Source organism: Canis lupus, chromosome 28 (assembly GCF_011100685.1).
Source record: "Canis lupus familiaris isolate Mischka breed German Shepherd chromosome 28, alternate assembly UU_Cfam_GSD_1.0, whole genome shotgun sequence".
In the NCBI taxonomy this organism is placed as follows: Eukaryota; Metazoa; Chordata; class Mammalia; order Carnivora; family Canidae; genus Canis; species Canis lupus.
Window position 1 is genome coordinate 24,341,366 of NC_049249.1, and position 27,015 is coordinate 24,368,380.

General features: G+C 44.0%; 1 protein-coding gene across 20 annotated transcripts in view; it reads left to right on the forward strand.

Moving 5' to 3' along the window:
- Positions 1–27,015, forward strand: part of TCF7L2 (transcription factor 7 like 2) — a 197,252-nt gene that overhangs the window by 79,598 nt on the left and 90,639 nt on the right. The gene's annotated exons all lie outside the window — the stretch shown is intronic.

Below are 27,015 nucleotides of genomic sequence, written 5' to 3' on the forward strand. Positions count from 1 at the left end.
TCATTTTTATAATGAATCTATGACAGGTAGAATTATGCAAAGCTTGAAATAATTCATGTATTTTTTATTTAAGTATCATAAAATGTTATCCATTAATGTATTTTGCCTCTATGTTAGTTGTAATGTCTAAAAATGGCAAAATGATTTTCTTAAGTGGAAAAATCTTAAGATGCATTGTGTCAAATTTCAGGCTAACTGCCTCCTTACTTTGTAGCTTGCTATAATTGAGTATATATTATTTAATGAATTATGCCTCTGTTATATGAATATTAAATATATGTGTATATGTGTGTTGTACATATTACAAAAGTGATTTATTCCCGTTAGGCCACATCTTGAGTCATCGTTTGTGAAAATGTTCTACAAATTCTTATGTTACAAATGAGGCACATAGAAAGGTTGATATTTTCCCAGAAGCTTCCTCCTTCCTCCAACCCTGCAGTGACATGGATGCTCATGATTACACATACTCCTCTAGTGTCAAGATTTCAGGGCTGGAAGTAACCTTAGATCATCTCGGCCCAACCTGCTCTCAGAAAAGGAAACAGGCCCAGAGATGCCCTAAGTGAATTGCCCAATGTCACACGCTGAGTTAGTGGCCAGAGCGAGGACTGGACTCAGTTCTCAGCTCCTTTTCCGGGGCCTCGTGGCATGTTCTTTACGAAGGGAGTAGAAAGTAACTTTTCTGTGGCTGGTTCTGTTCTGTAAACTACAAATTGGGTCATAATCAGGGACAGTGTCATAGGTGTAAGGATGTTGTTGTCCTGGGGTTCCGATGCAGGTTCCTTGGAGAAAAGTGAATGCCATATAAAAAACATTTTAGCAATATACAAAGATTTTTAAAAGTGGGAGAGTTTCAGCGTCCTAGAGGAGGGTAAAACACGGAAGCATGTCCTTTCCACTTTTCCTGCCTCCCTGAATTTCTCATTGTGTGTCTAGGCTTTGAAATTTATTTCTCTGCTTTTGGAAATGCTTGGCAGGGCTGCTCCCCCATCCCCCCCTTTTTTAAGCTACAGAGAAAGGACATTATCTTTAAAATCTCTTGGAGGCTTTTTTCCTCTTTGAGTGGAGAGAAGGTATCGTGCTTAGAAGTGGCTCGGACTGGACATAGTCCCTTGTGGGTGTGAGTGGACACCATGGGTCCACACTGATGACCATCACCCAAGGGTGAGAGTGAGGCAAATCCATTTCTAGAGCGCTCCTTGATGCTGCCTCCCCAGAGAGCCTGTGAGACCGGTTGTCACAGTATAGGCCCTATGTACTTCTTTTCATATTTAGAAGTGAACACTCTGAGGATGTGGAGAGACCTTTTATTCAGGGCCAGTGTGGATTTTGGCAAGGGGAGCCCAAGGAGACTTGGGTTCCTTTATCCTCTGCTGTGTTTTGCACAGCCACCACATTGAGCACACACCACACTTCAGATGGAGTCCCAAGGAGCCACAGCGGCAAGTGCAACTTTAGTGCTCTTTGCTGTGCTCCTGGGGGCCTGGGGAATGAATGACCATTGCCTAGAGGTTTGGGGCTCTGGAGGGAAGGTGGGCTCTGGGAGCTGCATAGAGCAGAAAAGACCTTCAGCTGGGAGAAAAGGAAACCAAATCTGTGATATATTTAATGCTGTAGCAACTGAATGGTGTCTTTGGTTATATGGATTAGCATCATAATTGCATTTCTGACACTAAGGGGTGAGGAGGAAGTGCTGGAGTGGAAGGGGTTGGTAGAGGGATACAGGCAGGTCTGGAGAAGAAAGTCTGTGGTTGCTGACCTCTGCATCCATCCAGTGGTCTCACACAGCTTTTGGAGTAGAGGAGTCCTACACCTGGGGACTGTAAACAGATGATCCCCTTTTCACTGGACCTAGGGCAGTATGTCAACTAGAATCAGTTTGGCAGGCACAGTGTGTCTGTGTTGATATAGGGCACGTTCTGGATTATGGCTGATGTATCATTTGGGTCTGTGTACCGCTCAGCATTGACCCAAAGAGTCTGGGTTGTGTTCAGCTCTGCTGACGAATGGCTAACTCTTCTCCAGACCCTGGGCTCTTCCTCTCATTTTGTTCTTCTTTCTTTTAAAGAAAACTGTTGTCACATCACATTGTTTCATCAGACGTGTTTCAAAATAATTGTCTAAGGATTTCTTCCTAATTTCTCCGAAATTTGGGTTTATTGTAATTTCTGGGCCAAGTTATTTCATAATTATTTCTAATGTTTTCTTTTGAAACTAGAGAAGTGTTCAGTGTTTGTTAGTAATCATTAGAGACTATCACTATCATCGGTTGCTAGGAAAATAACTTTCTCTAGTACCCATTTGGGGCAGGATTTTCACATGGGAATTTAAACTAAAGCTTTTTGTCAGAATATTTTAATCTAGATTTTATTTTCATGTGGTTAAGCGGGTTACCACATTGTAACAAAGTAGATGTGTAGAATAAATACTCTTAATAGTAGAGTTCAATTGATCAAATAATAAATTAAGAAGCAAGCACCACAAATACTGCATCTCGTTTATTATAATCCAGTGGTTCCTAGTCTGTGGTCAGAACAGAGAAGATGTCCGAAAGATGATTTCCCAAAGATGTCTTGGAAAAAAAATATATTTTGGGGGGGTAGCCAAAAAGATAGGAGTTTATACAACAGATCCATCTCTCCCCTCTTCTTTCCTCCCTTACACCCTCTCCTTTTCCTGGCCTCTGGAAGCCCATTTGTTGATTCACATAACCAGTGATATTTTAAAATTTATATTTTTAATTCTTTGCACCCCCCCCCCCACTTCCCCCATGAGGGCCCAGCAGCCGGTTGTGCTAAGTGGTTGTGCTTGAGTCCTGGCCCACTCACCTCCAGCGGCCTCTAAGCTGTAGGGTTAGGAGCTGCTCCCTGGACACCACCCCCGGTTGTCTTTGCTATACAAAGACTTTCATTTAACTTCCTTTGTACCCAGCAGAAAAAGATTCTGTACCAAAAATGGTGGTATTTTGGTATAGTATGTATCTTACAAGATGGCAAGAGGCTTCACAAGTTCCAACCATGTTATCTTGGGGGCTTCCTTTTGAAGTCGTGGAATTTTACCTTGGGGTGAATTTCTAGTCCTTCCTGGTCTTGTGTGTTTTATTGTGTAATGAGCATTGAGGTATGGGATAAGAAAGCAGCTTGTATCCCGAGGAGCAAGGCCTGCCAGACTGTGGTAGTGTACTTTTTTTTTTTTTGTGGTTCTTGCTTAAATACTGAAAGAGGGCAGAAAACTTATGAAATATAGCGTGATGGGAGAGCTTCAGACAGGGTCTCTGCTTGCCTGCATTGAGCATTTTCAAGTAAGCTCAGAGGGCATGGTGAAACTTTGGCTTTTTGAGTCTGAAGAGTTTGGGGGTAGGGGGTATCCCTCATAGTTAGTAAGAAAAGCTACTTTGAGAGCATCCTATTGGTTATTAAACACATGTGGATGTTTCAACGGATTATTGGACTTGGGCTGTATTCTCATCTGCTCCACTGAGTGCTTACTGGCAGTTGCTGGGTGCTAGCAGGTTCTGTGCTAGATGCTGAGGCCCATTGCAGCCCCTACCTGTGTGGGAGGCACTGACAGTGCCAGGGGTCAGGGGCGGGGCGGCGGGGAGTATAAGTCCTGTGGCCGTTTGACAGTGAGATGGGATTTCCACTGAGAAGTTCGGTGAGGATTACAGGCTGGGACAGCCCCCTGAGGAATTGGCGTTTAAAATGAGATGTGAAGGATCAGTTAGAATTAGCCAGATAAAGGGGTGGTTGATGAGAGAATGTTCCAGGCAGAAGGAAGACCACGTATGTAGTTCCTAAAAGGAACAAGACCTTGGCTGTGGGAGGAATGGAAAGCCAGCTACAGTGGCTGCAGGTCTTGAGGGCCGAGGGAGAGTGGCCTGGGGCAGGATATGGTGAGAACTTGGTGTTTGATTCTAACCACCGTAGGAAACCCATGAGTGGTTTGGCTTGTGTTAAACTGCTGGCAGTGGGGATAATGGTTGAGGTAGACAGATTTAGAGGGAACGTCAGCAGATTCTGCTGAAGGATCACATGCTGGCACTGAGGGAGAGAGAAGTTAAACGTAGGTGGTGGGGATGCCACTCACCGAATGGGGCAAGTTGGGGGTGGGAAAATTGAGTTTTTATCTTATTTTTCATTTTTATTTTCTTACGCCAGCTTTATTAGGATGTAACTGACATATTACATCATATGAGTTTAAGGTGTACCATGTATTGATTTGAGACACATACTGGAACATGACTACCGTCCTAGGGTTAGCTGATAGCCCATCACATCACATAATTACCAACCGTTTCTTTTTTGCTGTAAGAATATGTGAAATTGATGATTCTCTAGGCAATTCAAGTATATAATGGTAATTGCCATGCTGTGCATTAGATCCCCAGAACTTAACTCATTTTCTAACTGGAAGTTCATACTCTGACCAGCATCTCCCCATCTCCCCACCTCCCAGGCCCTGGCAACCACCACTTTACTGTTTCTGTAAGTACAGCTTTTTTTTTTTTTTTTGATTCTGCATAGAAGTGATTATCATGAAGTGTTTGTCTTTATCTGACTTATTTCACTTAGCATAATACCTTCAGGTCCATCCATGTTGTTGCAGATGGCAAGATTTCCTTCTTTCTTGTGGCCCAGTAATATTCCATTAGATATATATGCCACTTAAAGAAATCCGTTTATCTGTTGATGGGCACCTGGATTGTTTCAGTGTCTTGGTTACTGTGAATGATGCTACAATGAACACGGGAATGTAAATATTTCTTTGAGGTCCTGCTTTCATTTCCTTTGGGTATATACCTAGAACTAGAATTGCTGGATCAAAGGGTAGTTCCATTTTTAAATTTTTGAGGAATCTCAGTCCTATTTTTCGTAGTAGCCATCCCAAATTACATCCCTACCAACAGTGCACAGGATTGGCTTTTTCCCACATCTTCACCAGCACTTGTCATCTCTTGTCTTTTGATAATAGCCATTCTGACAGGTGTGAGGTGGACTCTCCTTGAGCATTTCCCTGACGATTAGTAATGTACACCTTTTCATGTACCTGTTGGTATATTTTCATTTACCGTCTTTGGAAAAATGTCTTCAAGAGTTGCCTTTTTAGAGAGATTCAGATGCTAGGTTTCCTGACCCCCACAGCAGTATGGCAGTATGAAATGGGACTAGTCCAAACTTTTAATTAGTCTCTTGAAAGTAACATCAGCAATCTGTTAAATTTAAATTTATTTAGAATATATTTAGGGTAGGATATAGACTCCTCCCTTTCCTTCACCTGAATTTGGATAAGTAGCTTTTATTGGTTTTTCTCTTGGCCTTGTATTTGCTATTGATCAAGCATTGATTTATTCACTGATTACCCCAATATTTAGTGGTTGCTTACTGTGTGGGGGGGAAAAGCATTCCAGATTCTGGGAGAAAGTGGAGTTGATGATGAAGGATTATAACAATAATAGCAAATAAGCCAGTAACACTTCCTATGTGCCAGGCATTGTTCTAGGTGCTTTACTGATGTTCGGTAACTCCTGTTTCACAGAGGTGGAAGTAGGCACAGGATGGTTAAGTGTTTGCCCAATTGTGGGAGTCAGGATGTGAGACAGGACAGCCAGCCACAGCATGTTATCCTCTCTGCCCCTGATCATGATGATGGCAGGGAAAGATGAACAAAGAGTCACAATGCGGTGCGCCCAGCACCGCTGGTGGGGAACACCAAGGGCCCGATGGGGCGGGTGTGGCTCAAGGAGAATCCACTGGTGCCACTAGACAGTGGAACATGAGGTTGGCTAGGGTTTGTTTTCTGGGTGTCCTTGAAGTGGGTACTGCAAAGGTGGGTACTGACACATTGTGGGCAGGGAGGGCATGCTGCCCTGGGGCAGGTTAACTTTGGGTGATGTGAGGGTATGAACCTGTGCTGGTTTCCTAAAAGCTCTTCCCTGTGCACCACCTCCACTCTCTCCATTGCGTATATACTTTCCCCTTGTTTTATAATTTTCCCCATTTGTCTATGACTCAGCCAGACTTTCTAGAATACTTGGCATGTGTTTCCTAGTAGCAGCTGAGTCAGAGCTTTCCCATTTCACAGACAGAACTGTGGTAAGGGTATCTATTTTGTCTGTGGATCTAAAGCGAGCTTGTGAGCACTTCAAAAATAAGATTATTTTTTGTAAGGAGGGCTGAGAGTGTTTAATACTGAGAAGCAGGCCCCCGAGTTATTTTATTGGGGGAAGAAGCTGTGGATAGGATCTGTTTTGCTCTGAATAGAGAGTGGGGTAATTCAGCCCAAACAGTCTCTACTTAAAAGTCCACAGTTCCTTCCCTCTTTCCAGAAAATACTCTATTATGAGGAATTCTGAAGTTCTTGAGGTTTGAGTTGATGGTGTGGCAGCTGACCACTGAGGCAATGGACAATATTCTACGAGGGAGGATTGTGTAAGTTTGGTTGTATCCCCTTCAGATTAGAATCACAGAAACTTTCATAACCTTCCATCACATGTCCCTTCTGTTGTTAATCACTGTCCAGAAGTGGTCCGTTGGCCACTGTGTTCCTGAACACAGAGATGGGGCATCTGTCTCCTGATGGAGACCATTTCCTTTTGGGTCAGCATGGGCTCCTAGAGTTTTGACTTTTTCTTTTCCCAAGGGTCTCTCCTTGAAATGCTCACTCTTTGATGTGTGTGTGTGTGTGTGTGTGTGTTTTCTAAGATTTTATTTATTTATGCATGAGCAACACAGAGAGAGAGAGACAGAGGCAGAGAACAGGCAGAGGGAGAAGCAGGCCCCATGCAGGGAGCCCGATGTGGGACTTGATCCCGGGACCCCAGGATCACGCCCTGGGCCCAAGGCAGGCGCCAAACGGCTGAGCCACCCAGGGATCCCTGATGTGTGTTTTGATGTCCAATGCCACTCATGCTTCCAGTCACCAATCTTGGAAATTTGAAGGTAGCTATTGTCCATTCTTCCTTTATCACCAAGAGTCCATTCTTCTTTCATCACCAAGACTTCTGTTTGAGGTTATCCTCCATTGTAAGTCACATCTTCAGTGACTGATCCTGAACTATTTAAGGACGGGAATTGCAACCTTTCCATTAAAAAACAACCTTACCTCTTAAGCCAGTGAAATTAATTTTTAGGTGATAGCTTTCCTCATTCATAAAATTTGTGCTCATTGTAGACAGTATGGAAACTGGCCCATGATCTTGCCATTCAGAGATTATATTATGAATAATTTGGCATATTTGGTATGTTTTCTCCTAAGGCTTTTTCCTGAGTGCATTAATATTTATATTTGTTTTTCACATTCTTGAGCATATAGTAGTGCTCAATATTTGCAGCCTCGTATTTATTTAAAAGGAAAATTGCTATAATGAATAAGCGCTTCCCATGTCATTAAAATTCGTAAGGATTTTAAATGATCACAAAGCAGCCCATAACATGCATATGCTCCCATTTGCTTAATCAGTGCCGCATTGTTGGGCCTTTAGAGTATCCTATGCCTTTTATTTTTACTATTCTAAATAATCCTATGATGAACATCTTTGCCCATAAATCTTTGTGTCATCCCTGCCCCCCCCCCACCCCCCCGCCCACCCCAGCCCTCTTTATTATTTCTCAGGGCAGATTCCTAGGAAGACAGATAAAAAGAGAACAAAATCTTTAAAAATTTCTTGATATGTAGCCACGGTATTTTCAATTTTTACAATTATCAGCATGTGTGAAAGTTAGATTTTACACGATCAGAATGATTTTAACATCTCTGGGGAATTTAACAAAAAGTTTAGGCTTTTCCTGGGAGAAGATTACTTGTATTCCACCGAGCTCCAGAAAAGAGATCCATCCAGCCCATCCACCTTCGGCTTTCCCAAGACTTTTCACTTTCAAAAAAGGGAGGGGGGAAGGCCTCTTAAATAGTTGGAGGGTTTTTTTTTTTTTTTTTTTTAAGATTTATTTATTTATTTATTTATTTATTTATTTATTTATTTATTTATGAGAGAGAGAGAGAGAGAGAGAGAGAGGCAGAGACACAGCAGGAGGGAGAAGCAGGCTCCATACCGGGAGCCCGACGTGGGACTCGACCCCGGGACTCCAGGATCGCGCCCTGGGCCAAAGGCAGGCGCCAAACCGCTGAGCCACCCAGGGATCCCCAGTTGGAGGTTTTAAAGTCTGCTGTCATTATCATGGTTTTATAGAATTATGTATATTCATTTTTGATAGCTCACACTGTAACCCTTTAAATGCACCTTATTAGTCCTCTGAATCTATGTAGCACATTTAGGGCTCTTTTAGAGGTCTTGGAATATAGTTTTATAATCTCAAATGACTGTAGAGGTTTTTTTTTTATCTTGGTCAGGAATATGACTCTGGGGCCGCCTGGCTGGCTCAGTCAGCATCAGACTCTCCATCTCAGGATTGATGAGTTTGAGCCCCATGTTGGGGATAGAGATTACTTTTAAAAATAAAATCTTTAAAAACAAAAAAAAGAGAATATGATTCTGGATTGTGTTTCTGGGGAAACATACCTACTTGTCAAAGATATTATTTATTGCTCTGTTTAAGATCACAGTGAGTGCGGGCAAGGCTGGCAGCCTCCGATCATCCTCGACCATTTCTCAATGATGCGTCTTGTGCTTGGGGGAAAAGTCTTTGGCAGCTGTGGGTTAACATTTCCTGACATTTGTCTCACCGAGTGTTAATAAGGTTACTGGAAAAAAGGGTTCACTCCTAAAATAGGTTTAGGGAAGCACTGGTTATGTGCATTCAGTGAGCTTCTTTAGGTCAGGATGTCCAATCCTCTGGATGCTTGGACCCTCAGGAGGCAGTTCCTAAAGCTTGCTCGACCCCAGAATGCCTCTCGGCATCTGTAGAGACAGGACTAGAGCGACCCTGGAAAGTTGTTTTAGTTTCCGCACCTGCTCTGTTTACCAAGCGTGGGAGCCTGTTTTAAATCAACATCGATCTACTTAGAGTTCAACTCATGGTTTTAGCCTATGTTTATCTTTCCAGTAAATAAAACAAAAGTATTCATTTGGCCCCCATCCTGTCCTGCTTGTCACTTCTTGCCTTGCTGATTAACTCTATGTATGGGGCTTGTTTCTCCAACCAGATTGTAAGTCTCTTGAAGCCAAGGAGCCCCAGAGTTTCTTTCTTTCCATGTGGTCTCCCTGTGCCCCCCTAACCCCCACCCCCTTACTGTTAAGTAATTAAGCAGAAAACCAGTTTCTGGTGAGGGCCATAGTTGATTTAGTCTGGAAGAAGCATAACTTCATTGTTACCTTAGAGTTTTCAGAATCATCCTGGTTAGCACAAGAGCTTATCCACGTTTGTACTTTCTACCTGATGGGGGAGCATGTTTTAGAGAGCACAATTTTGTGTTATGACATTGTGCATGGTTTGCCAGTAACTTGATAATCCATCCTTATGCATTCCAGTTTGCGATGGAGCGTGTCAAATCGCCACGGTGGCGTTTATATGCAACATGCCTAACACAAAAGATCCAGAAGGTCAGGCATGTAGGGTTTCTGTCTCTTTGCAGTCTTGGCTTAAACTGACTCTTCCTTAGGAATCTTGACATGGGGTGCCTGAACTTTTGGAGAGAGTGCCCAATTGGGAAATACAGGGCGTGATGATTTATTACAGGAAGTGGGTATTTTCAGCAATGATATTGTAGGGTATATGGAGTGATTTTGTGATTGGCTTGTTAGTGGCTTGCAGGTCAGATTTTCATCTCATTTAATAAATTAATATAGAGGGAGAAAACACCTGGATTTCAGAATTGGTCTTTGGAGTGTAGTGGGAGCTGAGGAAGGAGGGATCATGGAGGGTCGGGCTGGGCAAGTTTATTGTTAGGTTCGTTTTGCATATAAGGTTGTGGAAAAAAAAAAAAAGGTTGTGAAAGTATGGTGAGTTAGCTGAGTTGCCCAGGATTCCATGGGCAAGAATGGCCATATTCAGATAATTAATCCAGGGCTTGCTCCAGCACCATGCTGTCCTCTGAGTGCCCGTGAGCCATGGGAAAATTAGCATGTCCAGAATCTAATTCTTTATTTCTACCCTTTTCTTACTTGTTGCTCTCAGCCATCAACACCACAATAAAGAGTAACAACATCTGCCGGTTGTGTAGGCCCCAGACCTTGGAGTTCATCCTGGACTTCTCTTTTGCTTTCACACCCCATATTCCACCCATTAGTCTGTCCTGTGGGCTCACAATCCATCTGCATATCGTATCAGCTTTGCCCTCAAAATATTGTGGAATCCGGCCCCTTTTCACCACCTCCACTATTACAACAATGACCATTGTGGGGCTCACTTGGTCTGCCCTGGCTTTCCCCCATTTCCTACCTTTATGACTTCTCCACTTCTGTCCCTGTGCTTCATTTCCATACTTGAGATGGCCTTTTAAATCCTTAGACAGATGGTATCACATACTTCTACCGAGGATCTGTAGGACACATTTTGTCTTTTGAAAGAGGCCCAGGCACCAGGTATGCTTAGAGGATTGTGTTGGCTGGAGAAGAGAGGGCCGGGGGGCAATAGTTTGAGTGAGGCCCCCTTCATCAATCATACGCTAGTGCAGCAGGATACAGCAAATGTCTGGGTCTCTCCTCTGCACCCCCAACCCCAAGCATGACCCAAATGCTTCCCAACTATACTGCATCTGAGCCCTGCCCTTCTCCAAAAGTGTGCAGTCTGTCCAGCTATATCTTGTCTGCATTCAGAAGCTTGTGAAGGGGATCCCTGGGTGCCTCAGCCATTTTGCGCCTGCCTTCAGCCCAGGGCGTGATCCTGGAGTCCAGGGATCGAGTCCCACATCAGATCAGGCTCCTGCATGGAGCCTGCTTCTCCCTCAGTCTGTCTGTCTGTCTCTCTCTCTCTCTCTCTCTCATGAATAAATAAATAAAATCTTAAAAAAAAAATAGAAACTTGTGAAGAACTCTGGGTGGTGTGTGCAATCTATTCCAGCCAGAGCCTGTTTAGTCGATGGATCTAGGCAGTGATTAAGTGCAGCATTGAGGCTGTTTAATAGGCTTGGATGTGATGGGATCACTATGTGTCCAAGTGCAGTGGGGCAAAAGCATCTTGTTCTCCCCGCTTCAAGGGTGTGAGTTGCTTGTTGCCTGTTTGTGCCACAAGGACATGGTCTTTGTAGCTCAAGTGCTAGGGTGAAGAAAGTAGCAAATGTTTACAAAGGCTAGAGAAGGCAGGCAGGCAGGCCGCCTCACAGGATTTGGGACTAGATCATTTCATGGCCCCCAGAGACCAGGTAGGGTCGAGGTAGAGGGGTGCCCATTATGGAGACCTGTCTTTGGACCACACCTCTTCAAGTTAGGCCTGACACAAGGATACATGTAAGATTCTAAGATGTGTTTTCTTGGTCCTTTCAGACTCAGAGGAGAAGCCAACCATGATGGGTGGAGATAGAACATATAAAAATCTAAAAAAAGTATTACACTAACAGAATGGGGACCATAGCTGGGCAGAAGGGCTCCCAAGGAACCTTCAGGATGATTCAGTCGAAACTCGGGAAAAAATATTTTTTTATAACGAGGTAGTAGCCCCCTTCAGCCAAAGCCTATAAATGAAGGAATGTCTGAAACCCAGAATTTCAGTGGCCAAGGCAAGGCATTGTCAGAGATCAAACTAATAAGTTCATCTGGGAGAAACCATTTCCAGTTTTAGAATATAGCCAAGCATCTCTCTTCCATTCTTCATCGAGCCCCTTCCCATTCCCACTTTTATGAAGCACTTGATTGTATGCTTTTTATTATCCTTTCTTCTTAAGTGATCTAGTTGTTTGCAGGTACTAAGAGTAATCCCTATGTACTGACTTTCCAGTATAAGAAACCAGCTGTTGAAAAATGGAGTAGGGTTCTGAACTGGCATCTATCTCCTCCCCATTGTTTGCTGCTAACAGCATCCTTCCCCAGCTCCCCAGCGACTGGGAACTAACTTTCCCTGCTCTCTTGATCAAGGTAGACATGTGATGGGGCGGGGGGGGGAAGGGTATGTTATTTAAGCAAAGATACTTAGACTTCTTCACTATACAGAGTGTAAATCTGTGCTTGTTTGCAACTACTCTCTCTCTCTTTCTCTCTCTCTGAATGGAGGGGGCTCGTTTAATTCTCTATAATCAGCTCCAATGTGGGATGATCCAGTTAGGAAGCCAATTAGTCTGAAATGTCTTCTGTCACCTAGAACCCAAGGAATTCTAACTAATATAGTTTTCAAAACCTCAGGCTTATGATAAATATATTGTTTCTTCTTCGGAATTTTTAATTCTTTTTTTGTTTGTTTTAAAAATATTTTATTTAATTCAATTTGCCTGAATTTTTAATTCTTTTGTATTAGAAGTGCTGAAGCATGAACTGATTCTTCTGGTACTGTGTAAATAGGAACCTGTGTGACTGGAACCCACTTGCCTTCTTCAGAAATGGATTGATTTGTACTAATCTGAGAGTTACTTTAAGAGGTAGACATAATCTCCATGATTTTCTCCCACAAACAATTTCTAGAGAGCGAGGCTTGTGTGGGAAAAAAAAAAAAAGAAGCAGTTTCCATGGTTTGCTCCTGTGGTCACAGGGGAATTTTGAAAATTAACTTAAGGTATTTTCATAAAATTCCTGTTTTCATATTTTTAGTTTCTCAGAGTTTTCTGACTCCTACTTCATACACTCTGCCGAAAGCTTTCTTATTTCTTCTTGTTCCTGGGAACAATTAAGGAGTAAGCAGTCAATTAATAGTATTAAGCACTGCTCTTTTTGTTGAAAAATGTGATAATAACCCATATAAATAAGGAGGTGCTGCTGTAACCTCAGTGATCTCCTCTACTTATTAACACTTACTTATATTATTTTGGAAGCACTACTTTCTTATCATGGATAATTGGTGGCAAGCTGAGTGTATGGGTGTTTATTTCTGTGTGACTTATTATTACAATTGTACTATTTGATGAAGGGTCTACCCATTTTTCTTAAAATACCTGTAAACCATAAAAAAGATCCTGTAACTCCAAAAGTCTGAAACTATTGTTCCAAGGACTCTGAGCAGAGTGTAGTGTTTGCACCTAAACTGCAGGCTGGGTGCAGTCTGCTTGGAGCATTGTGTTGAGAGAGATTCTGAGGCCTTCTATGTCAGGGCTCCAGTAAAAAGAATGCATTAATAGATTAATATCTGTCAGGGGTGAAGAAGGATAGAGCAAGGGAGAGTGGTGGTGTCACAGCTGTCATTTCTCCTTTAGACAGTCAACTTTTTTGGGGGGGAAGTGTCAGAAATCGAGCTCCCTCTTGGATCTATTAGAGCCCAGGGAAACGTCCATTAAGATGTCACGGCAAACAAAATTCTTAAGACTCACCACTTAAAAACCAGTTCTAAAAGAAGTGATGGGAGAGAGGAACATTTTTCATCAGCACCAGGAATGAGAATATGTTCAAGAAAATGAAGCTAGGCTTGGAGCTGGTGTGGCTTACCCATGTTGATTGAGTCTACCAGTTCCTCCCATGGCTGGGATACCTCTTTGCCATCCGTGATTGATAGTTCTTGCAGGACAAGAAGGGACCAAGTGTGACACACAGATTCAGCCCACGTTTTGTGCATCACATCTGTGAATGTTTTGCAGTGTACACAGTCCTATTTTCGACAGTTACTAAAAGAAGGATTTGAGGAGTGAAGTCCACATCGCTCCCTTCTGACCTTAAAACTAAAAGTTGCGCGGTAAGAAGAAGTGTCTCAAGAGGGTGATAATTTAATTTTTTAATTTGGAAGGGTAGGCTTTGTTTGTTTGTTTTTTGGTGCATGCCTGTGAAGACTCTTGTCCTCAGTTACTCACTATCTTTGCTTTGAGTCTGGGCCTTATGTGAGATACAAGCACATCTCTTAGGCCAACAATCTCATGGTTAAGTTTCAGAAGGTGATTTAAAAAGTCTACCCATGGAGAGGCAATGCGGACCTATGGTGAGCTAGCACACATTTGGACCTCCGTGTGGAATAAATGAGTGGGCAGAGAGGGCGGGCCGCTGGCACGGGGAAATGGGCTAGGGTTCCAGGGGTGGCCAGCCCCACATACAGAGGCCAGCAGGGTTGGGTTTGGCCAAGTATTCTGGTGTCTGGATGCCTATGTGAATTTCCTCCAAAGGTTTTGAGCTGGCAACATGGAACCTGCTGGATGTGGAGCCAAGGGTGGGGATTGTCGGGATCCTATTAGGCACAGGGGTGTGATACCAGAGGCCAGAATAGAAGCCAAGGCAAGGGTTGGGGGCACTTTTTGTCATGCGCTGTCAGTCCCAACAGGATTGCAAATCATAGACCTGTGCCCTGCTCTCTGTCATGCTAGCTCTTCTGTTCCCCATTTTTCTTTTACTCTCAGACTTAGTCCTGGATGGACCCAACACGTTGCATAGAAACTTAGTTGTTTTCTTGGTGCAAAGCTCTCATCGTGACATTTCAGAAACAGATTCAGTGAAGAATGGAGACATGTACTCAAGATCAGGGTAATACTGGAGGTTTACTGAGCACTAACTGGTTACTCTTGTACTAATTTGCTCTTGTAAGTAATTTACATGATTGGCACATTTAATCCAGCACCTTACGAGTTAGCTGTTATTACTACCCCATTTCACAGATGAAGAAGCTGAAGTGTAGCAGGGGGATGGCATGCCCACGGTGACACAGGGGGTGTCGCTGGAATTGAATGCGGGGAGCCTGACCCTGGCACTGGGGCTCTCACCCATAGGTGTCATATTGCTTCTGTGGAGGGCAGGCATGCAGCCAGGGAGGGGCGGGTTTCCGGACGCAAACCAGGCTGGAGGCTGGTGCCCATCAGGCTGCTGCACCACCAGGAAACTCCAAGCCTGTCGTGCCTTTGTGATGCTGTTAGTTCCTGTGGAGGAAATGAGGCTTTGTGGATTCCTAGGAGGAAAATGTATGAACTCTTGGCAGTAGAAAGGAACCAGCAAAAGGAGATTTGTATCAAGACGAGCCTTCCATTCGTCTCAAATTATACCTCCTTTCACACAATGTGGGTGTGTGCCTGCCAACTTGAGGGCAAATTACAAATCTTTCTGGTAAGTTACATTGGATGGAAGGCTTTTGTGGGTACTTTTCTCAGATCACCAACCATTTGGTGCCAGTCATCTACACTCTAATTTATCTTTTGTATAAATTTGGATTTTTACGTATTGGAGTTTTCTAAGACAGTTGGCAGTTCTAAGACCAAAAAAAAAAAAAAAAAAAAAAAGAAAAGAAAAAAAAACAGTGAAAGGGACAAAGGATAATACAATAAACGCACTCATTACCTGCCACCTAAAATAACAATTATTAATCTAATCCTTTGTGAACAAACAAACAACAAGAACAAAGAACAAAAGAACAAAACTAAACCTAGGTTCCCTTCCCTGGGAAGAGATCCTTCTCCAGAGAGAGGACCACTGTTAAAATTTGATGTCTCCTTAGTCTAGGCCTGCATACTTTTCCATATGTATATATTTTCCATTTCCATATATATACACACACACACACATACACACACACATATATAATGTATTATAATGAATGTTGGTAACTTTTTAGATAAGTGGTTTCATATTTCATAATATTCTACAGCTTGTCTCTTAGTCTCTCTTACTCAGTCTTGCATTTGAATTTTACCCATGTTGTACATTTAAATCTATTTCAACCATTTTAACTGCTATGTACTACCTCATTGTATGGGTATACCAGTTTCCTCATTCCTCTACTGAGTTATTTGAGTTTCTTATGGTTTTCAAAGATTAAAAAATCTTAAAGAAAGTTACTGCTGTAGTAATGATCCTTGGGGTAGGCATAGGTGGGCATGTGTAAAGCATTTCTCTGGAGTTCGTCCCATGTAGACACATTAGTAAGGCATAGGTTGCTGGTTTTTAGCTGTAGTTCACAATGTATGTCAAGCTCTCCAGAATGTTTGCATCAATTAGTATGTGCATCACCAGCATATCATCACTTTCTCTCCCCACATTTTCCAACAGCATTTACATTGTCAAACTTTGCATTTTTGCCAATCTGATGAGTGTGGTGACATCTTAGCATGTTTTAATTTGCATTTCTTTGACTCCTGAGGTTGACACTCTTGTTGTCATTTGTTTACTATCTTCTCTGTGACTTGCCTGGTTTAATCCTTTGCACATTTTAAAGAATTAGATGGTTTTTCCTTATTGATTTTTGGGAGCTCTTTATATGAGTTGGAGAATTGGTTATGTGTTAGAGCTACTTTCTCCCAGGCTGTGATATTTTAAAACTCTGCTTAGATGGAATTTTTACATATTTATTTATTTATTTATTTATTTATTTATTTATTTATTTATTTATTTAAAGATTTTACTTATTTATTCATGAGAGACACAGAAAGAAAGAGGCAGAGGGAGAAGCAGACTCCCTGCGAGGAGCCCGATGTGGGACAACACCCTGGGATGTTGGGATCAACACCCTGGGCCGAAGGCAGGTGCTAAACCACTAAGCCACCCAGGGATCCCTAGATAGGATTTTAAATATAAATAATGAAGTTTTGAAATTTTTAATGCACTCAGATTTATCAATCTTATCCTCCATGCTTTCATTTTGTACTCATAGTTGTGTAGAAACTACAATTTTGATTGGGTGTCTGCTAATAGCCACATTTAAGAACATTACTTTTCTATGGTAGAAATCTAGTCAGAGGACTGATTTTTTTTTTAATTTTAATTTTTTTAAACTAGAATTTATATATTAAAACAACTCCCTTGAAACAAGATGCAGAAACAGTGGACCAGACTCCTTTCTGGAAAATGTGGAAGTAGAGGGGCAGTAAATAACTCTTGGTCACATATTGATGAGGTACTGGGTGCCGGCTCTGGACAGAAGCTTTCTTTTTTCTTTTCTTTTCTTTCTTTTCTTTTCTTTTCTTTTCTTTTTTTTTTTTTTTGGACAGAAGCTTTCTATGTTTGATCTCATCAATCTTCCAACAGCCTCTCCTGAAGTAGGCAGTTTTATCCCCATTTTAAAGATAAGAAAACCAGAGCTTAAAGAAGTTAAATTTACGAGGCCAGTGGCAACACCAAGATTCAAATTCAGATCTTTCTGACCACAAAACTTGTGTGCTTAATGCTACACCCTATTGCCTTCTTGGAAGTTACTGGAAATTTGTTTGAATTCCAGCATCTTTATATGGTATTTTCAATTTGAATCTAATTGGGAAGAAAGAGGGGGTAAGGGTGGAGGGCAGGAAGGAAAAGGGGAAGGTCTTGAAATTGAATAATAGAAATGAAAAATAAAACATCACCAGGAGGGGGTTCAAAAGGAATCGTTCCATGTTTTATATAGCTAAAATGTTAAAAGCCAAAATAATTGCATCATGCAGGTCTGATGCTGAGTAATCACCCTCCTCTGTATTACGAGGCGGGGGGGGGGGGGGGGGGGGGGGGGGGGGGGTAGGGTGGTGGCAAGACGTCTGGGAAGCTGTTTTTGCCTAAGGAATTACATTCCAGGGGACTCCGAGGATTTAGGTAACCACAAAAGCCATTTATTTCGAGTACACTGAGATTTCTACCACTTTGATCCCTAATCCATAGCATAATTAATAAATGAAATGTGCTGTAGTACGGGGTTTTTACAAAGTGTACTTTTAAAATGGCTTTTGGTCTGACATGATTCATTTACCACTTGGAAAAGCATCGTCACTTCAGATGGGCAGGCGAGTGTGGGTGGGGGGAGCCTGGTGGGCAGTTAAGGGCTTTTCTTGGGATGTGGTCTGTATGTTGGACCTCTGCAGAGTGGGCCCTTCTGACCATCTCCCTGACTTGACCTCTTGGAAGCCAGAGGAAATGGGCGGGTCAGGACTGAACAGTGTCCCTTCCAAAGTAGGTCTGAAGACCACAGACCTCACAACCAATGAAGATCTTTGTGTCTTGGCTCCTTTGTATCCATTGAGGAAGGTTGCTGTGAGTAGGTGATTATTGATCACTCAAATTCAAAGGCTAGATGTTTGCGTCTAAGCCACTCACCTTCCTCCTTTATTTCTTTCCTTCCTACCCTGCCAACAGATACTTAGTTGGTTATCCATGAGAAAACAGGCTTGGAATATATCAGTGGGGAAGGAGATATTCTTGTTCCCAGGGAGCTTCTGCTCTCCCATGGGAGAAGAGGAAGGAGGTAGAGAGACCCAAACCAGTAAACAAATAATATGGAAGGAAAAAAAAGAATAAAAAAATAAAAATAAATTTAAAAATTCAATTTTGACCATTTTTGCCAGATTCTGCATACACGACTTCAATCCTTAGAGCCATTTGGAGAGTAGGTATTATTATTATTATTATTATTATTATTATTATTATTCCCATTTTACAGATGAAGAAACTGAAGCCCAGAAAGAAAGGAAGTGGCTTCTTTTCTTCATAGCTAGAAGGTCAGACCTTTGCAGTATTTGTTTGACCAGTGGCCAGGCTCTTACTCCGTATGCTTCTCTTCCAGCTGTAAAGGAGCAAGCTCATTTCAGATAGCGGTAGGAGCTTTCGTGAATATTATAAAGCAGGGCAGAGAAGGACCATGGGCTGGAGGCTGTTTTAGATGGGGTGACAAGGGGAGGGCTCCTCCCCAAGACTGCGTCCAAGCTGAGATCTGAACAATGGGAGGTGCCAGGGTTGCCGAGCCTCACCTCACAGGGCAGATGGAAGCTTCTGGCAGGAAGGAGTTAATGCTTTGCCTATGCCCTAAGCTGGTTCATTAGGACCTTAAAAGGGGGAAGAAGGTGGTGGCTGTAAATGTTACAATCTTACCTTTGGCCCTTAGGGATTCTGTCTTTCAACCTTGGTTCAGTAATAACTTGTGACTGCCCAACAGGGCTTCCTTTTAGGAACCGAAAGAGAATGGCTTGTTACATTCAAATATGCCATAAAAGTATCACCATTTATTTCAGTGTCTGATGACCTGAGCTTGGGGAGGCTGCGAGGCTTTGAAAGGGTCTGAAGAGGCCCTTTAGAGCAGAGATGAAAAAGGGGTGGGGGATCCTCAATTCTAAACAAAGAGTCACAATGGGAAGATAGCCAAACGCTGTTTTTGGAGAGGGCTAGAGGGGAAAGAAAGGTGGAGGTGGGTAGTTGGAAAATGTGGTTTTACGTACTGAGTTTGGGTACGGGTCCCTGAGAATCGAGGACAGTGTGGACCCCACAGCGGTGCTTGGGGACGGCAGACAGCCCCAGCTCCAGCCCTTTGCTTGCTGGTGGGCTTGTGAAAAGAGATGCTGTGTCTCAAACAGAGCGATTGGGGGGGGGGGGGTGGCGCTGAGGGAGGCTGGATCCATGTGGCTTTCAAGTTCTTAAGTGTCCTGTTTCTTGTTAAAGTTCCAGGTTTTGGGTCTGGGAGCACACGTTGCGTGTGTGTGTGTGTGTGTGTGTGTGTCTCTGCACCTTAATGTGGAGAGATGGGCTTGAGCCAGTGGGAAAGAGAGAGAGACCCCCAAGCACAGAGTGACAGGATTTGATATGAAGCAGCAGGAGAGCTTTGCTGCCTTTATTCCATAGTAAATCTTGCACAATGCCATATGCTGTTGAATTCCGTAGCTGCCGCATAGGGTGTGATTTGGTTCATGCTCACTTTGCAAACAGGAAACGGTGTTCACTGCTGTATGTGCATTTCATGGAGATAAAGTGTCAGAAGCAGAGCCTCTAAGTATTACTGATGCAGCCCCCACACCCAGAAAGGGTAGTGTTGAGATGGCAGTGGGGACATGGAAAGGCTGAGGAGGGAGCTCGGGGGCTGTAATTCGTGTCATTAGCCGGGCAGTGGCATCATGTTGGGAGGAAAATCTTTTGTGATTGAATGCGAAGTTTGGGCTTTCCGGATGTATCTGTGGATTTTTAAATGTTTTCTGAAGTGCCGGAGTTTGGACGTTAGACCACCATTTAGGTATCCACTCCTATGGACACATTTCAGCGGAGTATTTTCAAGACTCCATAAAAACATGAGCCTTTCAAGGCTGGGTGACTTGTTCAGGTACTCTCCCCCCCCACCCCCCACCCCCTTTTTTTGGCAAAACCATACAAACATTGGTATTCAAAAATATTTTGTTACTTTTCTTGGCAACATGTCCCAAGAAGAAATTGCAACACAGCCTCAGAGTTAGGAGGCAACTTTCTGGGGGAAAAGGCGGGGGTGGGGAGGTTTGGAGTTTGAATCAAAAACAGACACCGAAGCTTTAATAAAATAAATGAAGCGGAGCCCTTTCAGCTCACGGCGGACCGTATTGGTGCGGGTCAGGCAGCCTAGTGGAAATTGACAGGCCGAGAACTGGGACATAAACAAAAATGTCAGTCCCTGGGAGTCTTGTTCACTGGACAATGTCTCAATTGTTTCCTTGGTTTTCAAGGCAGCAGGGGAGAGTGGAATATTAACTGTTTACTGCCCAAAGCTGGCTGGGAAACTGCCATGGGGCGGGGGGAGAAAATCACATTTTTATTTAGAAACTATTAAACATGTTGGTCCGTGATGGGAATAGTACAGATAGTATTCTCTTTAATTATCTGCCATTCAACTCCATCTTTTTGGATTTCGTGTGTGTCCCCCACGTGTGTGATGGAAGAACGGGGGTATTTCTTTTACAATTTGAATGTTAGCCTTGCATAATTGTCAGTTTTTAAAGGTAGCTGCCCTGGAAGCTTTCCGCCTCCAGTGGCCATGGCGGTGGGGTTTGAGAGGGAAGCAGAATTTCTGATAACAGTTTAAATTTTAGCTCTCAGCTAATATCCTGTTAGTGTTTGTTTCTCCGAAAATGCCTGGGTGGAATAAAAATCAAGTGGTAGGAATTCTGCTAAACAAAACACATTCTACTACCCATGAAAATGTACTTAGTGATAAAGAAAGGGGGGGGGGAATAAGTATATCTTGGAGAGAGGACTGGGTACAAAGAAGGTCCAGAAGTCTATTCACATTTGAATTTACTTGATTAGAGAAACAAACAGCAAAGCCTAGTGTATCAGCCTTTATCTGGGCAAAGTTCAAAACTCAACTGGTAATTATGTCCTTAGAAGCTTTAAAAGGACTGTGTTGTTACAAAAGCAGAGACCAAGCTTACTTTTTGGGGACAGAATGCACTGGGGTTGTTTGCTAGATAAACTTGTTTTAATAAATAGGGGTCAGGGGAGAGGTTCGCGTTCTTGGAAGACTCGGATTCGGACGCCCTGATAAGTGGAAGTGGTTGCCTTTCTCTCCCTTTTAACTTCTAAGCCAGAGGTTCGCAGCAGCTAAAGTCAGCCTTGGCTCCTGCTTCCTGTCAGACAGGAAATCACTTCCTTAGCCAAAATTACAAGCTGTGGCAAAGCTCCCCGGCCACACCGAAAAGACCATGTTTTTCCCAGAAGACTGTGTTTCTAGATGCGGAAGAATTGGTACGCCGTGTGATCGTGGTGCGCCCAAAATACCTACGGGGGACAGTGTCGCTGGAGGGGAGGGCGCGTCCCCAGGGCCCCCGCGCTGCCGGGAATGGCTCAGCCTTGCTGCTCTGAGGGCCGAGGGCCAGATCCGGGTGGCAGGGCTGCCGGGGTGCCGGGGTGCCGGATGAGTTCGAGGCTGCCTGCTGGGAGGCCTGGGAGGCCTGGCCTCCCCCGACCCCAACCCCAACTGTATGAACTTCCCATCCAGGAGTGAGATCTCACATTGTGTCTTTGGGAGTCCTGGGGCCTTCGGGGTGGCAGTCAACCGAGCTCTCTCCTCCATTACCTCAAAGATTCCAGAAGTCTTGGGGATCCCCTGTCAAGTTTGTGTGTGTGTGTGTGTGTGTGTGTGTGTGTATTGTATTTATCCTTTCCCCTCTTTTAATCTGTTACTCAAGGATTGCACCCCCACCCCACCCTCTTCAGGCAAGTCAGATTTCTCTATCTCATGGCTTTTTTTCAAGAGACGGTCTAGTGACATTGGGGATGCTGATGGGCATGGTCCCCGCTTCCTGGAGTGGGGGGCTTACGTTTCTTGGTCATCTCACAAAGAATTCATGCATCACAGTGATTTCATCTGCCCGTCCGGGGAGGAGCGTTTGCACAGCCAGGCCCAGTGTCGTTACACAGGATGCTCACTAGATAAACTGCTGCTTTTCAGACATGTTTCCTTAATTTAAGGGAGAGGCATAAACTCTGCCACTAAGAAGGATTAACCTCCGTGATGACTTCTGTAAAACTTCCATTTCTAGTCCCCGCTTCTGCCTAGGTATTAACGAGTGTATTTGCAATAATTGTTGCAGGCAGTGGTGTGAAAGCGTCCAAGTCCTAAGTGTTTCCTGTGGCCTTATTTGGACAAGACTTGGGAGCAAAGAAGGCTGTGTCACCTAGGAAATTTGCTCTTCCATTGAGATGAAAGGACAGTGAATTAAGTGCCTGCTTTTTCTCCCTTTTTCCCCCTCTGATGGTTATTGATTCTCCCCTGGAACCGTACAGTCCATGTTCTGATCTTTTTCTTGACAAAGGGAATTCCCAGTTTGTTAGCTGGCGAACGCACTAGCAGGTCAAGAGTTAAAAGTAGGCACTACGTGCCCTCTTGAGAGGCTCAGTATTTTCAATCTCGTCCTGCTCAAGAGCCAGAAGATGTTTCTGAAAGAATCTCTTTGGTGCCTGAGAAGTGAAGAGAGCCTTAGAAGCATGGCAGGAGGAAATAAGAGGCAGGGGGCAAATGTGGTCATTCTACATCTGTTTATTTTGTTGTTAACAGAGGGCAGGAGATTCCTCCCACTGAACTTGTGCTGGGGTTGGGGGAGGCCGTGGGGAGCAAAACCGACACGTGGCTGGAGCAGCTTGGACATTGCTGTTCAGTAGAAGTGTCATTACTGTGGAAGAAGTGATTTTGGTGAAGGTGACCTTTCCTAAGCCATTCAGTGAGTCCCTTCTTGCCTCCTCCACAGCTAAGCTCCCACGCCGGAAGGGCCTCCTTGGACCCCTGTGTACTTGGCCCAGCCTCTGCCCTTGCTCTGGTCACTTCATCTTGAACCTGGCCGCCTTGCCCCTAGACTGGAAAGGAAGCTGCTTAGTGCCTGGGTAGCTCTTAATCTCTCTCTCTCTTCCCACATGCCCCACAGACTACATCCCTGTGAAGCCACGAGAAAAGGGACTACATCGCACTTCCCTAAAAGCCTTGGCCTACATATATAACCCAGGAGGAAGAGAAGTTAACATTTTCCTGATGTGTGGGGGTTGCTTTTACTGCACTTTGGTCTTCTTTCTTTCTGGTGTGGTTCTTTTTATGGTCCTACCACCCCCCTTTCTGTTCCTCCCCTTCTTGAGGGGGAGGTGGTTGTGTGGCAAGTGAAATGATAAGCAGATAATGATTAAGGGAAAGTTTCATCTTTCTGGGCCAGATTATTTCGTTTGAGTCATCTAGGTAAAAAAATCAACCCAATTAAGGGCCCATTAGGTGTTTTAATAGCAAATAAGTTGTATAAGCCGAGGAAGGAGTTGAATAAAGACCTGGAGGTCAAGGCTTTGTGGTCTGTTACAATTCCCCTGGAGCTCTGGGCCTGCGGGACACTCTGGGGTCTTAATAAATGGGTGAGGGTTTCATTTTGAGCTCTTTACTACCAAAGACAGAATAATAAATTGGGTGTAATGCTTTTGCCCTAAACATTAACAGCCAGAGAGAGAGGGAGAGGTAGAGGTAGAGAGAGTGTATGTGTTTATAGATACATTTATATCATGTGTAATTTGTTGTGGACTATATGTAACATTTCTCATTTTACATCAGGAAGAACAATGCACTGACTGAACTCAGAACCTGGGAGCTTTATTTATTTTTAAAGATTTTATTTATTTGAGAGAGAGACAGTGTGAGCATGAGCAGTGAGAGGGGCAGAGGGAGATGCAGGCTCCCTCCCCATGTGCAGGACCTTGTCCCAGGAACCCGGGAGCGTGACCTGAGCCGAAGGCAAATGCTCAACCACTGAGCCACCCAGGTGCCCCAGGACCCGGAAACTTTAAATTTCAATCCTACCTCCCTTACTTGACCACAGAGCTCACCGATAGGACAGTGTTTTTTGGTGAAATTATGTACTTCCTGTCATCTCTCTGGGGGTGGCCCCCCTAAGCTTGACTTGAAGAAATAGCTCTAAGCTCATGAACCGACACCCTATACCCCCCCTCCCCCCATTATCTATGCCCCTCCTATCCTTGGGGCAGTAATATTTGGGGATCTAAATTTGACCTTAGAAAGACACACTCTCTGATGATAGGCTAACGCTTGTATTCACTAATAACTTTCCCCTTTGACAGCCATCGGCTTCAGGGCCCTAGACCAAACTATTTGACTGCTTGTATAGGGCCAAGAAACATACTCCTCTTTCCCCCCAGTTTCTCCCATAGTGAAGCAAGGACATTTTTCAGTGCTCTCCCAATGAGCCAATGGATGGAGATGGCTCTGATGGCTCTGCAGGGCCCTGTAGCACTGCTCTGGCGGGAGGGGAGGCAGGGAAGGAGGAGGATCCTGCAACCCGGGAAGACCCAGGAGGAGGGGTGATCTCTGGGCTAAAGGGAACTACACTATGTGACATGATTTTGATTCCATTATCTGAAGTCCTCGAACTCAATCTGCCACCTCCCAGCCCTAGCTCTCCTGGCTTGCTTCTCAGGAGAGCCCTCCATTGGTTGATTCTGGGCCTCTATCAAGGAGCCAGAAGCTGGAGAAAGAAAAAGGGGCCAAGAAAAGAGCAGTGAAAGAGTTTTTATTTAGCAGAAAGGGATCTGTGCCAAGAAATTTGGTAAATATTAAACTGAAAGGCCAAGCACAGGAAGATTAGACAGAGGGAGAAAGGAGAGAGAGTATGTGCGTACGCTCATTTGCTCGCTCATGTGTGCATGTGCACACGTGTGTGCGTGCAGGCACAAAGCATGTTAGATGTGTTTTGTTGGATGGGTGATTATGTGTTGCCTAGTAGGCTGGAGGGTGTGCTTCAGAGGCTGTGGGGCTCCTGAAATAGGCAAGTCCCTCAACTCTGGGAGGGAGGAAGAGGGGAAGGGGTCCATCACTGTTTGGAGAGGTGCTTGGGACTGGCTGGGTCTGGAGGGCCTGTCCCATGGGCCTGTCCCATCTTGCTTCTGGTCTCCTGATCAGGGACCGTTTCCTTTGGGATGTCTCCCAGGCTTCTCGGCAGGCATCAGGCTTTTCTTTGTTGAGATTTTTGTTCTTCGACCCAAGGCCGCTTCAGAGATCCTCATACCTGTTAAGGACAGGCCTCCCCTGGGTGGAAGGGAGGGACATGGCCAGGGCAGGCTCTGAATGGCAGCCGCAGAGGTGTTTCCAGGCTGGTTCCAGGCTTTGCAGGAGGTTGGTGAACATTTAAATAGGACGTTCACATCTGCTTTTATTTTTCCCATTTCTGCAGGCCAGACTGAAAACTTAATAAATTGTATGAAACCCAAGTAAGCATGGATGTTAAAGAACATTAAATAAATTACATAAGTATGCCTACCTGTAACACTTTTATAAGGTAAATGCACGTGGGTTATTTTGCCATAAATACGCACACAGACCAAGATTTATTCTAAAGCCCCCTTGTTACAGCCCTGCCACTGGTGAAGGTACTACTGTTCCTCGGCCCCTTCCTTCTCTCCCTGGCAGGGCGGGAGCCGGGCTTGGAAAATGCGATAATGATGCCATAAGTACCCTAGTGCAAAAGTTGTTTTTTGTTCCAAAACATTGCCAGCTCATGGCATATAAAACTACCACGGATGCTTCAGCCAGTTTTTCTTTCTCCCCAAATAAGGCAGGCATTAATGAAGCAGCCGAGGGCCTGGGAAAATATTTTGTCATTCCTTAAAGTGAAATTCTAGGCAGGCCCATAGATTTTTCAGCTGAAGTATAATCAGTGTCTCGCCAGAATTTGTTGAGGAGCAGGCTGTGCAATTAAACTTGTTTATTACTGTTGTCCCTTCTAATGACCATTGACCTAAATAGCGCTCTGTCTTCACATTTCCCCACATGTTCACGCAACGAGTGGAAGGCTCTGAGTAAATAAATGATGGAAGGATCATCCCATTCTACAGAGAGAGAAGTGAAGTCTAGCCTCGTTCCTTGACCTGCCTGTCCTTGAGCTTCGGGCCCGGAAGTTGGGCCAGGCAGGGCTTGGGCTCTCAAGAGGCTGCAGCCACTCCGGTGACAGCTATTCCTTCTGGACTCCAGCGTAAGGCAGGGTGGGTGGTGTGGCCTGCATGAATGCTGTTTATCAGGCAGCGACCTCATGGGTTGGCAGAAGGCCTGATTTTGAATGTGGGGAAAACAGCCTCCTGTTTAGAAGTATGAAATGTAATATCCAAACAGTTGGGAAATATTTTGGGTGGGGTCAAGGGCAGATAAGACATTTCCAGATCCATTCTTATAGGTGGAAACTTCATCCCAGATATTCACGGTATGCAAAGTAAAGGACATGTATCTTCTCTTTTTTCTTTTTTTTTTTTTCTTAAACTCAAGGGAGTTCTTGGGACCGTGCCTTATTTTTGTCTAGTGCGTCGACAAAGTACCTCCTGTCTTCAAACTCACATAGTATTTGGCTCCCACTTGCAGTTGTGTGATTTGTGTACTGATACAGGGCTGTGCAGCCTGATGGCTAAGAGCACTGACTTCAGAGAGGGACAGACATTGGGTTTTTTGCAGTCTAGCTAGGTGCCTCTTTGCTGTGTCATCTTGGGAAGTTCCTAATCTCCCAGTTTCCTTATCAGAAAACGAGGAAAATAATACCTGTCTTCCTCGTGGGTTGTAGTCGGGAATGAGAGATAATTGTAAGGGTCAGGTGGTCTGATACAGAAACGCTTTTCAAACAGGGATATGTTGCTTTGCCCGAGGTTTAGGAGGGGGGTGCCATTAATACTTGAGGTGCTTTGCAAATGATAAGTCTTTTGCATCAATATAAGGCTATAATTCCTGTTACGTGGTTTCTGTCTGTGCACCAAAGCAAGAGGCTGCCAGAGAAATGCACAAATCAAGGGCATGAGAATTGCTGTTTGCAATACCATGTTTTCTAAATTCTAATACATCATCTGTTGAAAGA